Source organism: Patella vulgata, chromosome 2 (assembly GCF_932274485.2).
Source record: "Patella vulgata chromosome 2, xgPatVulg1.2, whole genome shotgun sequence".
Taxonomy (NCBI): Eukaryota; Metazoa; Mollusca; class Gastropoda; family Patellidae; genus Patella; species Patella vulgata.
The window spans coordinates 26,193,731-26,209,037 of record NC_065880.2 but is presented as its reverse complement, the minus strand read 5'-3'; the positions used below and the strand labels follow the sequence as shown (position 1 = coordinate 26,209,037).

Below are 15,307 nucleotides of genomic sequence, written 5' to 3'. Positions count from 1 at the left end.
TCTCTTTGGGAATTTTAGTTTAACTGGCACTTACTTCTAGAGTAATAAGTTGGTTCTTTGGTGAAGCTTCTATGATCCATGTATAATCTTGACTACCAAGATAATTAGCAGGATAAGAAGGAGGAGTGAGAACCTGGTAATCCATGGTAGCTGTTAACATTTTTCTTAATTGAAAATCAAATTTTTCTGAAATCACAAGATATAAACTGCATTAAGCATATATACAAAAGAACAAATCACAGCATTGCCTATTGGTGCATCCTCTTTGTCAATATTTCAAAAGAAAGCAATTCAAAAACATGTAGAACCTACTTGCTGAGAATTCTGCTTTGAATCCCATTTTTTCTACTGAGGAATCTGAAGAAAATTTGATCAGCATGAAATTATTGGAACTGGTGAATTCAGGTAAATTGGCACTCATATTTCCAGAAAGGGTTGCAACGTGATGGGACATAGATTCTGTTTTGCCACCAACATAAATTCTCACAATGTCTAATCCTTCTTCTGTCATAAAATCTGTAAACTGTAAAAATGAAAGTAGATTATATTTACTATCTCAAACTTATTTTGGGACTAAAATAAAGTACAACTTCATTTCAATAATAAGTTTGTGTGTATGGGTCTTTGGCAGTGAGAGGAAACTGGGGGATCAGAAGAAAACCCATGAGGATAGGTAGGTGACCCTACTTGCCTTAAATTGTCACACAATAGATCATTCGGCTACCCACTGACCTCCGAAAATATATTGTTACAAAAAATTATGTAAAGACGTTTATGTGAAGATAAATACCATGTTAAATGGTAAAATAACTCAACTACATCTACTTGTTTCATTGTTAAAACTTTTGAAAAATGTGAACATGCGCAAATTACCTATAAGCAATACCGGTAATAAAAAGGTCACAAAAATAAAGAACATACCTTGATATGTGCGTTAGAGCCTAGTGGCACTTCAACCAACCATAAACAATTTGTATTCATTTGATAAGGACTAGGGAAGTTTTTAGACATGATGTTCCCAGATGCTTGCTTAAAGACAGTTCCACATCGATCAGCTGCAGAGAGAAAAAAAAACATATAGAACTTTATAAATGTATAAAATCCTGTGCTGAAAAGATTTTTTACTGGTTACATATATTTTTCCCTTTAGGAATCCACACTGATCGTTAAAAAAAACCATGAGTTTTGAATTCAATAAATCTACGAACCCACTGCTGGGATTTAGAGTTAGATAATTGAAGATTCAATTTAAGAGTCGTTCATATTATTAAACATTATATTAAATTTTCTTCTAAATCCCTATTGGTTTTAATATGAATATTTTTTGTCTTGAACAATAGAAAACTTACCGCAGTTTTGTTCGTCTGACATATCACCACAATCATCTTCACCGTCACATGTTAATGACTGGTTTAAACATTTCTGATTTACACAATGAAAACTTCCTGTAACAGAAACATCACAGATACAATTCAAGTAAAAAACCTTTAATTCCAAATTGGAAACCAGGCTTTTAAAAAGTTTTCTTTGAGCTTTTTAATTTAAAAGTCCTATACTTATTTAACCAGGGTCTAATAAACACATTTTCTCTGAGCTTTCTTATCTAATAACACAAATATTAAACTTTTTATCCAGGATCTGATGAACAGATACATTAAAAGAAGATCCAGGAATATAAAGAATGATTAAACTACCTTGAGAACAGGCTGGTCTGGAACAAACATACTGAACCTTTTTCTCACAAGGACCGAAACTCCATTTAAACCGATCATCAGCTTTTGTAACATAAACACATTCTCCCTTTTTGATATCCGGTTGGTAGTCAGCCCAATAACCAACATTAGTAGTTTTAATGACTGACTGACCGTAATTAATATTATCCAGGGTTCCTGGACTGATTCCCATTCGATTGGCTCCTGGAAACAAGAAAAACCATTGGCTAAATTATTATAAGGAAAATGCTATCGTTAATTTATTTTGTATGAAACTACAGAATAACTTCTAGGGACTTGCTCATTCATGCATCATACATTTTAATTCTTAAATGAGTAGAGTAAAAAATTTGTTTACATATCAATTCATTTTATGAAGCTTCATGTGCAGTATGGAAGTTCTAGAAAGGAAAAGTGTCCATTCATTTGTGGCTATTTATCTATCAAGCCTCCAGAGAGAGAGAGAGAGAGAGAGAGAGAGAGAGAGAGGGGGGGTTTAACATCCACTCCACACTAACATATGGTTCAATTTGATTGCATGTAGGGGTCTTTAGCTGTGGGAGGAAACTTGGTGACCCGAGGAACCCGAGGTTGGACAGGTGACCCTACGTGCACGCTCTAACCATTCGGCCACCCAACCCCCTAGACCCCAAAGAATAGAATATCAAATGGGTGTGACCTAATCTACAAGTGCTTCTTCTAAACTATGCTATACATGTATATTTTGTGTCTATTCTAAAACTTCATAGTACAGAGTGGGTTCAATATAATTTCTATATGATAATTAAGTGGGTATATATTGTAATAATAAATACAAATACAAGCATCAGCAATTCCCGGAGGAAATCAAGACCTCTGGGCTCTGAAAGCACTGTGTAAGGTGATAAAGTTTGTGTTTATTCTAGAAGTCATAATATCGACTGGGTATAAAGATGCATTATGAAAGAGCTAAATGTTGTATAAATTACTATTTAGACATATATTCCCATGACAAGCCCATAATCATCTCTCTAGACCATTGGATGGCTGGGACATTACATACAAACCCTTATAACAATACATAAATATAAAGATATAAAAATATGATATGTCTAGCCTAGATAGATTGCTATAGCATGTATATTTTTTTTAGCTAGTTATTTGTCTTACCAGTATCAGGAGTCGTGAGGTTTATGTAAATGTAGCCTATGATAATAATACATTTAATTCAAGATTATGTTAAAAGCAAATAAATACAAACAAAATCAAAATAAAAATGTTAGCAATATCAAAACGCCGTTAATCTCTAAGAAATCTGCATGATGAAACAGTAGGTTAGCAAAATTAAAACACCATTATAGTTCTCTAAGAAATCAGAGTTAACAGTATGCGAAAAGGGTTTTTAAAAAAGTTCAGAATTATAATTTTACTGATCACAACACGAACATACATGTAACATGTAAAATATTGTTATTTGTAATATAGTAATTAATATGCTTACCAATCCAGAAATCACTACCACCCATGGTTTCAGCATATTTGCCAATATCATCATTGTTATAGTAGTCTTTAGGACGTACTAACTCAGATCCATACCTGAAATATAAACCGGAAGCTCAATGGGGGTCAATTATCAGATTTCAAGTCCCACCTATCGAAACAATTGCTCTACTATATAGTCAAACGCTTTTTGAATTGGACCTTGCTTTTCGAGAACAGAAGACTGGGCATCCTGCCAGGAACAACGTCAAGTTGGTTGTTCCAATGAGCCATAGCCGAGTGTAATGAGACCTACGTTCAGAGCTGAACTATATATATCCCTGATGTCGAGATATGGGGTTCCAATACCTTATCTCGGCGTATGCCCGCGTCTTCAGTAGCCCAGATGATGCAGGAAAGTAGGACGTATTTCGTTTTTTAACTTACGTTTGGCAGACTTTATGAGCACTATCATATGGTACAGGATCGGTAAATAATTTATAACAAACAGCATCTATAGCATCCCAACCAGCAGGACAATCAACAGGTATTTCTCGCTGTAAATATAAAAATGATGGATATTTATAATTTATTCAAAAACATACTAAAACATTAAATACTAGTTCCAGGACAGCTTTTTGGTCACAGGGGGATTCGGGAAGGGTGTCTCTGTCCCCAATGCACAATAAACATTTAGAATATCGGCAATTCTTGTCCTTAATTGAGATTGTGGATGGGAATGAATAGCTACGAGAACGAGAACGTAGCTAAAAACGTTGAGCTATACTGATGTGCTTAATTGTTTTTAGCTACGATTGGGTGCCTTTATCTAGGTAATGGTATAATATGTACGGGAAATATGCTACTTTCCATTTCTCAATCAGTACCAAAAGCTCTTGAGTTTCAGTTGAAATCATCAGTATTGCTTCGTTATTTTATTAACAAAGCAATAGGGCAATTTTTTTCAGCTGTGGGTGCCCCACTACTTACTATACTAAAAAATGTCCTGACTACAAAAGTTGTATTAAAAAGCACAGTAAAATTGTAACGTTGTATTTAAATAATGTGTTAAAATATTTTCCGGGAATGTGCTTTAAAATTCAAAAAATTTGTGTGCATATAATTATAAATTTACGTGTCACCAAAATATGTTATTATCGGTATGGCAAGTCTAATAAAAACTAAGAATGAGTGGTTTACTCTGAAGTGTGTCCCTGGACTGTCACAGTATGACAGCTGGATATCATCACCATATTGTAGACAGTTTTTGATGTGTCATGATACGCAAAAAAGGCAATGAAAGGGGTCAAATGACTGTTTTATTATTATATACTACAATTGTCGCGATTCAATCTCAAAATGTCACACATCCAAAATCTGGAATCTGTTATTTATATATATATACTCATATATATGTAGTATTAATCTTTATGTCACATCAATGTTGACAGACTCTTTATTCTTACCATTAAAAGGTTCATGTTAATTTCAGACAAATTTAAAATCAAACAAGAAGTGACTTGTAGACAGAGCATCAGGGCAATGGGTACTTAAGAGTGACCCCCTACCCTCACACCTCCTACTTAGTAATATCCACATGATAGCAGTTGCAAAGTAAACTGTTACAAAAAGTAGATTGTTATAAAAATCCAATGAAAGTAAAAGTACAGCTGTCTAGTCGTTCGGATAAGACGAAAAACCGAGGTCCCGTGTATACATTGGCGTGCACGTAAAAAATCCCTTTGCAGTTGGAATTCGATACAAGAGTAGGCCATAGTGCCGCTGCCCGGGCAAAATTTCCCTCATAGCACACTGTATGGCGTATGTCCGTCTTCATTAGCCCAGTCGGAGCAGAAAAGTAGGACGTTAAACCCATTTCATTTCATTCTCCAAATAGCTGAAATAAACACAAATAATTATGTTATTCTGGAAAAGGCCGCGTGTAGGCGTAGGCCTACCATTGGAGCATACCAAACTTAGGGTGTCTGTCTACAGTTAGCGTCGCTTGAGAAGAGACACTAAGCTGGTTGAACAACATTTTCAGTCCTTAAAATCGACAATTTTAGTCGAAAACACTAAGTATACTTCGAGAATTTATTCTGCTTCCAATTAAAAAAATTGAAAACATTTATTTAGTCGCTGTGTGTATGACACGCATTACAAAACAGTATACTAATATATGTATATGGCGGCCATTTATAGGGCAGAGATCTATCCTGTGTGCAGAATGCCGCTGGAGTTTGTGCCAACCCTACGACTTTAAAGACTTCAATCTTTTAGATAATCGAATAAGTATCCAAAAAGTCAGATTAATTACAGCAGTGTGTTCTATGACTCATTTGCATATAGGTGTATTATGAAATAAGGCCCACCTCACAAATATTATGAATATTTGTAATATGTGTAATTTAATATCCTTAAAGAGATATTGGGTTTTGCTTCACCTCACTCAAAAAGTCACCTTAATAAATGTTGTGCAATTCAGTTTCAGCATAATGACATAACTAGATGAGATTTTATCTACCGTGTGAAAAGACCCGCAATCTGAAGAATGACTGGAGCATAGCACATTCCATCAACCAAAAATAACTAGATAAACCTAGATTATATAAAATATAACCACTTTTGTTTGTGTCATGTTTTTGCTAAACGTTACCATATAGTCAGGGATATCACGTACGGTCCCGAATGCGCAAATTTCTGCATGTCTTCATAATAAACGTAACCGATACACAGAACGGTATATCACGAGCTAATGAATTTAATAATATTTCTTGAATGATTCATACATATGTTTATTATGTTCGTTTTGTCTCATGTTTTGTTTTTTATTTCTTTTTCTTATGTTTTCATATAATATAAAATAAACTGAACGCCACCCCTTGTATAGACGTTTTCATATAAATAAAATATCTCATCGTATACGCATGTATTAGTATTTCTTTGAAAGGGCTCCAAACATTCTTAAAATGCCTTCCTCCGGGTCAGAGATTGTCGTCTACGGCCAAAAACCTTATCAACAATACAAAGTATCGTGCATGAGGCAGGGTACATGTATGTCTACTCTCCCCGGAACCTTTCTGATTTATTGAGTAAGTGGAGAAGACCAACCAACGCGTTACGCGTATGACCTTTATAAAAAGATTAACATTCTATAAAAGTAGGTCTAAGATTTAACAGTTCACTGACAAAATGACAAAAACATTCCAAAGAAATGCATCCCCACCTCACTTAGGTCGGTGAAATGTGACTACCAAATTGACGACTTTGATTCTCGACGCATGAGTAGACATGACTGACTACTATTCAGACATTAATTACGTAGGGGACACTTGAGAGATTTTTGGCTAGGTGTTTCACAAAGTTGAGAACAAAAACATTCAATTAACCACTTTCAGAGACCTTCGTGACACGATGGTCACGCGTGTTGTATAGCCGGATCCATTCATTTGTTTTCTATCTGATTGAAAATGGGCGTTAAGGTTAGCTTAAGACCAAATAATAATAAAAAGCTTATTTTCTCAGGTGTTCATCTGCTCGTTTAGTTGGCTATGTTTTTTTAAAATGTCTCAAAGGTAAATCGTTATCCTTAGTACCCAAACATTTTGTCTCACTTTTAAATTCTTTAAATATTTTAAGGTTTCTGTTTAGTCAAAGTTCATTTTACTTGATAACATCCAATGTGCTTTGTAACATTTGCAACGCCAGAACATAGGCGGGCAGGGTTTTTTTATTTCAGGGGTGGGGTGGGGCACCGATACGGATTCCAAAAGTTCTCTTTTTTTTCGCTAATAACACCAGACACCGATGTAGCCCAATATGACAAAAAGTAACCCTCGATTAATGTTAATATTAAATATATATCGGAATATTAGTCTTGCAGATTCTTGTCTGAGATTTCCCCTAAATTTGTGAAAATGGAATAGATATAGAAGTGGAACGATTGCCCGTATTTATGTGACCCCCTTGCTCGAATTTGGGGTCTTACAAATATTAAGGAGTGAGGGGCACTGTGACATCCCCACCCGTTCCATACGCCACTGGCCATGAATATAGCATTTTTCTGAAATCAGGAATTGTAACGAAAAAGGGGAGAGAGAGAGAGAAATGGGGTTTAACGTCCACTCGACACAAACTAGGTCATTTCGGGACTAACATATGGTTTAATTTTTATTTACATAATTCGCTTGCGCGTAGGGGTCTTTAGCAGTGGGAGGAAACCGAAGGCCCCGGAGAAAACCCACGAGGTTGGACAGGCGACCCTACTCCTTGCCACGTACAACCGGGGATTCGAAACCACGCCAGTCGACTCAATGACAGACTTTATGATACAGCGCGCGCACGCTAACCATTCAGCCATCCAACCCCCCGTAACGAAAAAGGAGTAGATAAAATAACGCCTTTCTTCCCAAAATAGAGTATTAAAGTACTGACACATCATGATTAATATGATAGAACAGGTCATATTTGATACAGATATATTTTGATTTATGACCTCCTGTACGACGATAATATCAGACAATATATCAAATAGTGTAAGAAATATTCGGAAAATGTATTTATTTGGTTCAGAAATAAATTTACTACAATTGACACACAACGTATATTTGATGCAAGTATATATTGCCGTGTGTTTCTGATTATGGAGGATAGAATAAAGGGCGGCATTTGGGTCTCATTTAAGCACATTCAGTCAAGTTATAAACACGTTATTATATAACAGACAGGTTATTATCATCTGCGTGCTGGGTACAAATGTTAATTATATCCCATTAAAGGGAATTCATTTCAAAAATCCACCAGGGGCATAAATCTACGATACGATAACTTACTTCCAATCACACGCCCTTTGAAGATAACGGTCATAATCCAATGGAGCCTATGGGCAAGGTCGATAAGAAGATCATAAAAAGGGTCATTTTAACAATAGATAGAAAAGAGCCCTGGGGGACGAATTTAGGCCATTATTTGACCGTTAAGCCGGACATGTGATGTACTTTATGATTCTGTTCTCATGACCCTTCAAACATCAGTCAAATACAACACACACTACTTGTCAACTACAACAATTTGTTCAACTAGGTGTTCAAAACAACTCTTCATATACATGTATACTCAATTATCTTGGATGTTATTAGACAAGTCATTTTATTATATCCCATATAGTCATTCTCACTTCACTGATCAGAAGAAATGGCGTTGAAAACACTTCAGCGAATCTTTCATGCATCATTACATTAGTCATTTCAGAGCGCTATTACATCGTGGTAAATCATCAGTTGTCTTTAGGAATGTAGAATAAATATTTGTCAGGTCACCCGCTATGATAATATATAAATATAGAAATACAGTCATTTATATAATAAATACGATATTTTGCGTTCCTATACACTAGGGGTGTCAAACATGCGGCCCGTGGGCCAGATTTCAACAATCTGACGTGTCGATAGTTCTTAGAAACTATAGCATTGGAAGTACTGGAAAAAGTGACTGACAGGGCAAGATATGTTATAGATATGCACATTCATAAAACAATTGACCATGCTCAATGGCCTTTAACTGTGTTAGGTAACTCACGGGTGGTCCCTGGGGCCGGGTCCACGCCACTTGACTTATGATCTAAAGGACAAGAGTTGGACAACTCGGCCATCCTGAATCCTATTGGCTATATTAGTTTCACTTCATAATGGCATCGAGTTGTTCCGCTAATCGCTAAATAATTTTTGGTGTATATAGGACTGATCGCCGGCGGTGACGAGTTCTCGCTTCTCTGCATGAAGGGTCGAGTTTGTATCGGCTGTGGTCCCACTAAGTCAACATTAGATTTAACTCGTTTTCCCTATTTCTTTTCTCCAATTTCAAATGAAACGGGGCACGAGTATCAAGGAAGTTCAACTTTGTTCGTCAGTCAAAGGAATTTCTTATAAAACTTCCATAATATGTAGCTTTTCTTCCAACTAGATGTCGTACGTGACCAATGAATGCTTATTAATAAATAATGCATATATTTAGCTATGATACACCATGATCGTACCCAGTCTATTTGTTATCTTAAGACTGACAACTTTTATAAATAATTTAAAGGATCTTAGAAACTTGGATTTTAATGAATAATTTAGTTTGTGTGTGTTGATGTACTGACAACCTCTAAGACTAACTAGGCACCAGTATTGATTTTGAAGTTAATTTAGGGGGAGATCAAATTCTAAATGGTCATTATTTAAACATTACTTGGATCAAATTACAGAGATACATCATGATAAAATTCTTTATTGCGAAATTTTCCTTTCACAACATTTCTTAATTATATACTTTATTTTGGTATTGTTGTCGGCATAGATGTTAGAGGTATTAAAGGTGTCACGTCATAGAATCTCCTATTCACGATACCTGGGTATTAGTTGGGTTCAAACAGGATAAAGAAAGAATAAAACATGCCTGAATGAGGAAAAAAATAGACAGATGATATGAAGCAGGTAGTGACACCTATTGTTCATTGGGGGCCCAATAGAAGCAATACAATGGGGTTCGGATTCTCCAAAAATTACATATTATGGTTAAGAGCACGTTCGTTTTAGGGCGCGGTATTAATAGGTTACGTAATGTACTTTATATAACCTATATTTAATGTATATGGTTGTAAAATGCCCTTCACAATCATGTGATGGATGTCACTAAGCCAATCAAATTATTTTTCGATCTCCGATCTAGAGATCATTTTGTTTTAAAACACGGGTAGACCATCTCCTGGGGAAACAATTACATTATACATACATGTATGTGTAGACGTTAGATGATGTAGTTTATTAGGGGCTTAACCTCTTTCATTAAGGTGAAATAAAGTTTTTTGTTTTTTGTCGGGGTGTTTTTTATTAGTGATAGGACAAAATCCATATATAGAATTAATTATTGGTTCGAAATATTAAGAAGTCCGTTTGTTTAATAATTTTAGTTTCGTTTAAAGCAGTTAAAGTCGGTCAAAATACAGTATTGAATTGAATATTGTGTTATTTCGATTGTTGATGGCACAAAATTTATACGATCGAATGTTAGTTTGAAATATTTCTCAGAAATCCGTTTGTTTAATAATTTTTAAGTTTCGTTTGTGGTTTAAACCGTCGATTGTGGACCACGAAAATCAGTTATATCTCAAAACTGACTATATCTGTCGACCCGAAAGTTTAAATTAAAACAGATACCATCTTCTTAAAGAAAACCATCCATAAATATACATTTTTATCTTTTACCCAAATGCGACATCAGTCGTTTTTTTTTCGTATGCTTTTATGCAAAACTGTTACTTATCACTAAAGTTACACCCTTTTCTTTGTGTAGATAATGCATAATGTGGATACCAAATTAATATTCATATACATGTACATGTAAGTAAAACTGTGTCGGCAATTATTTATATTTCTCAACACATGCTATAATATTATTTCAACTTTACTAAAGAAAATTAACAAAGATCTTTTATATAAAAACAATACAGTATTACAGTTAATTATTTAACGTGCGATGTTTGAATGGATGAATGAATGAAGGTTATTGTCCTACTTTTCTGCACCAACATAGGCTATGCCGTGCGCTGTAAGGGAAATTTTGCAAGGACAGCAATTGTATTTCACCTGTCAAGGCTTCTTCTACATGCTGGTCAAGGTGTACCGAATTGGTGATCCAATTGGATATGGAGTTGGTGATTGTATTGGATAATGAACATTTTACGGTTTCTGAAAGTGATAAAAAGTCTCCATAATGAGATGATGCATCGGATATGACGGCTCTTTTCAATATTTGTTTTTCTGTTATAATATATGACATTGCTTGATTTGTGTATCACGTTACACTTTTAGCGAAAATTATAATAAAAATGAAATTTCGAGAGGCTTTAAACCTGTTATCGATATTGAACGATCGTAGCTTAACATTCCAGTTCATATATTAAATATTGAATGGTGTCTTAAATGGTGCTACATGTATAACTAATACTTAATGTACCATTTAAGTTAAAGTGGCTATTAAACATAATACTATTATATCCAATATGAATATCACAGTGCTGTACACTATTGGGGTTTACCCAGTACTTTACAAGCATTTTATATATTTACCAACAATAAAACGATTCCTCAATTCAAATTTCAGACTAATTTGATCATGGTCATCTCATTCCATGACAGGGGGCGTTTAAAATGAGAATAACCGTAAATTCAAGATGATATTTTTCGCTGTTTTTTTTTTCTTTAATCACGCTAATAAATAAAGGGCTCGCAGAGATTTGTCAATTTTCACTATACATATACTTCCGATTATGCAATACATGTATATGAATTAATGGCGAAATTGGTATATTTAACAACAAGTGGGCCTAGTACAAATTAACTCTTGAAACTAGATATACCGTATTGTTAGATTATGGTTTAAAACCAGACTAATGATATATATGATAAGTATATATTATTATAGCGCCTGTAGGTATTAGGTTTTTTAAGATGGACTATATAGATAATAACATGACGGTAGTATTCATAGCAATGTGACTTACAGCTCTACTATAATTAGCATACACAAACATGTATAACATAGAAATACTTCAAGATTATCATATTCTGGTCAGTCGTAAATGCTCAAAATTAGTCATGTCATCTCCGACTGTCTTATATTACGTTGTATTTTGGATCAGAACTTTTCGGGAATCCATTATTTGTGGTAGCTTTCGCTAAAAATCCTTGTGGTGGCCATGCCATGTATTAGAGGAAAATAGTGAGTGGTCAAGATCTGAATTTGTTACGAAGACAGTTTCTAGGCTAATAAAATTAGTTCTCAAGGGAAATAACTCATCTATGCCTTTCTCAAGACTAATTTTCAATAACGTTGATAGATTTATAAATTTGTCAAAATAAACGTCAAGTTCACGCAATTAAACATTAGGTTTGGGTGTCGACAGGTATGTGTAGGGAAGATCGTATAACCAACGACAGCCAGGGAGAGTTCAATGTCGTAGACAAGCCCAAAAGTCATAACAGGATAAGCTTAAAAGTCATCACCACAAACCAGTCCCCGCTTGTCAAAGCCTTTGTTAGCTCATTGACAACACCTTGATTGCATAACAAACACAGATTGAACAATGTAATATCATTATCAATGGGGCTAATTAACAGGATAATCTAGTGTAATTTACAACATTGTTCTCGTTTAATGGCATCTATAGAAAGTTTTATAAACAGAATTAAAATTTCTGACCGTTCGCCGTTTCCAGTTTAATAGACACGAACGGATATACATGTATCATAACTTGAAGAGTAAAAGTAATTTGGAAATGTCTAGCATCAATATAGACACACCTAGATTTCTCTGTTTCTGGGAGGAAGGGGTGTGTCGAGTTGATTCGTTCGTTACTTTTATCTTAGTTCTAAAGTAGATATAGGTTGATATCTAATCTTAAAAGTGGGATTTAACGTCTACTCAATATAAATTTGGGCAATTCGGGACCTACACGTGGTGCAATTGTATTGCAATAATTCGCCTGCGCGTAGAGAGGTCTTTCGCAGTTGGGAGAAACTTGAGAACCATGGGAAAATGATATTTAAAATAAAATGCATCTGTTGAATACCCCTAATAGTGATCCATTTATACAAAAACTAATAAGACAACCTTGTGTGATCTGAGGATGTGTTCAAGTCATCTTTAAAGAGTCAGAAGGTGGACTGTATATAAGAGAACCTCATTGTTGACTCCACAATGACAAAATAGCACAATCAAACCCTTCGTTCTGATTCAATGAGTTCTTCAATAATGTACACTTTTAACAAATATGTGGACTATTCACCACCCAATTCGCTATGTATTTTCTCTTACTCTCGACTAAGGGTTTTCAATCGATATACACGGCCCCTTTGGTGTGAGCAAGTGTATTAAAGAGTGTACAAGCATTCTTATAGTTTGTTAATAGACTGGGAACGACTTTCAATGACTTTATAAGAAGGTAGCTTATTAGTCTACTTTTATATTATGTATATCCATTTCCAAACACCTGTAACCATTTCAAGTTATTTAACATGATTTCTTTATGCTCCTATCATCGAAATGAAGATAATGAATAAAATTATATAAGAATTCAAACGAGTATTAACAAGTTTTAAAGTGTTAACAAAGTAGTTTAATTACATAAAATTGAATCTGAGAAGGTATATTACATGCATGCATACGAACATGTGAGAATATTCTTAATTTAAATTTACGCCAACAGACAAGAAACTATTACAATATTGTCAAAAGGGTGTTTTGTCAATCTTTTAAAGCATAATGCGTTTAAACTGTGTCTAGACAGCATCAAGAAATTTCAATCCATCCCAGTCAATATAAATTGAATTGTTTCCCCATGCAGCTAATAATAGATTAAATTTGCAAGAAAAGTAAGTAGGCTTTTGAAATCTGAAGTTCAAACTATCATCCATATACAATAAATTGTTTCCCATGATGCTATCTATTAATAGATGGAATTTTCTAGACAAGTAAGTTGGCTTCGAAACTATCTTCCAAATTATGTACATGTATATGCATGAGGCCAGGGGCGTGGTGATCCCTGATTTTGCATGAGGAACAAGATCCCGATCGTGCCCCCAAAAAACAATAATTATATGAGGGGAGGGGGCAGTACCTCCCGCGGGGTGCAGTCCCCCCCCCCCCCGGTGCCACCGGTTAATACTGGCCCGTCCGTGTGGAACATGCGATGGTGTCGATTTGCAGAATATCTGACCCACGGTATATGTTTGACACTGGCTGAGCATTATGATTATGATTATAATATTGAAAACCGCATTGAAACCGCATAATTATTTTGCCATTTGCGAAGGAGCGCAAAAACTCAAAGGGACGCAAAAACTCAAAACCATGACGAAAAGCTCGTCATTGCGTCCCTCTCACTTTGCCCCTGCACAAGGCAGGGTGTATCTACACTTTATATATGACATTCTTCTTTCAGTGTGATAATTGTTTTAAAAAAAGATGTACATTATGAATTAGGAATGTGTGTATATGTTCTTTGTAGTGTAGACTATTAATGGCATGTCTGCGACTTTTTAGACAAGTCCATTAATATTAACCTAATAGGTGGCATGTTTATATATTAAAAACACGCGATTAATTCAATTATGCAAGCTTGAATTTTAATATTATACAGTTAAAATGAATAGCCTACTGGTACACGTAGGATAATACACTCGAGTATTATACTTATTAACATATTATACAAATGTTCACTGTTCAAATATGTTTTAAAATATCAATCTTTACTTACCCGTTGAGCTTTTAATAAAACAATGAAATCCACACAAATTATCACAGTCGCTAAAATTATATTGTATTGCTTCATATCTTGATTTCTACAGCCCTTGGGGCCAAAATAGTTTCTTAATAAAACAATATCCGAAATGTAAGTATCCTTAGAGAAAACGAAAATAACTGTACAGAGATCTAAAAAAAATGGGACGAATGGGGTCTCTAACCCTGCCTCACTAGTCCAGCTCGTGAAGTCCTACTGCACAGGTAGTCACGTCGCTTACAAGGCTACTTGTTTCCCAATAAGCCACACCCCTCGGTTCGACTACTCGTCAAGCATAACGCCTTACAAATACACCGAAAAAAAACATACGCTTGAATGACTTCTGATGCGTCTCGGTCATATGCGGCTTTTGTTTAAGTATGTCGTCATTAGACTAACATTGTACTGTGTGGAATACATGAATAAGGTGTTAATGGCGTCAGGTGAAACGAAGACAGTAGTAGGATTAAAGGATTAAGAATCTCTTGTGCATTATAATTTCATTATTTATCTGCTTTAGCTTAGCCCGAAAATTAAAATAAAATCAGTCCCGAACAGCCTATCGCAACTTCTAAAGCTCGGTATTTTCTTCTTTTTTTTTTAGGAAATTCCTTTGATGACGACGCAAACAAGGTTTACTATAGAAATAATTCAATTGATGAAGTGGTGCGTGTGTATTCTAAAGAATGTCGTATCCAGGAATCTGCTAAGGTGAATAGGAAGGGGGGGGGGGGTCATAAGACTGCTAGGGGCTTAGGGACATACGTTGTGGGAAATTTTTAATCATTCTTCCCGTTTGAGCGAGTTTGTTAAT

The 15,307-nt window shown here is 35.0% G+C and overlaps 1 long non-coding RNA gene across 1 annotated transcript; it reads right to left on the bottom strand.

Annotated features, from left to right (window-relative positions):
* Window positions 1-386: 386 nt before the first annotated feature.
* Window positions 387-14,640, bottom strand: LOC130010674 (uncharacterized). The gene is made up of 7 exons (XR_008785941.1): window positions 14,470-14,640; window positions 3,618-3,727; window positions 3,193-3,287; window positions 1,695-1,916; window positions 1,350-1,445; window positions 922-1,055; window positions 387-523 (listed from the first exon to the last, which is right to left on the bottom strand). It is a non-coding gene; the product is annotated as an uncharacterized LOC130010674 (long non-coding RNA).
* Window positions 14,641-15,307: the final 667 nt, after the last annotated feature.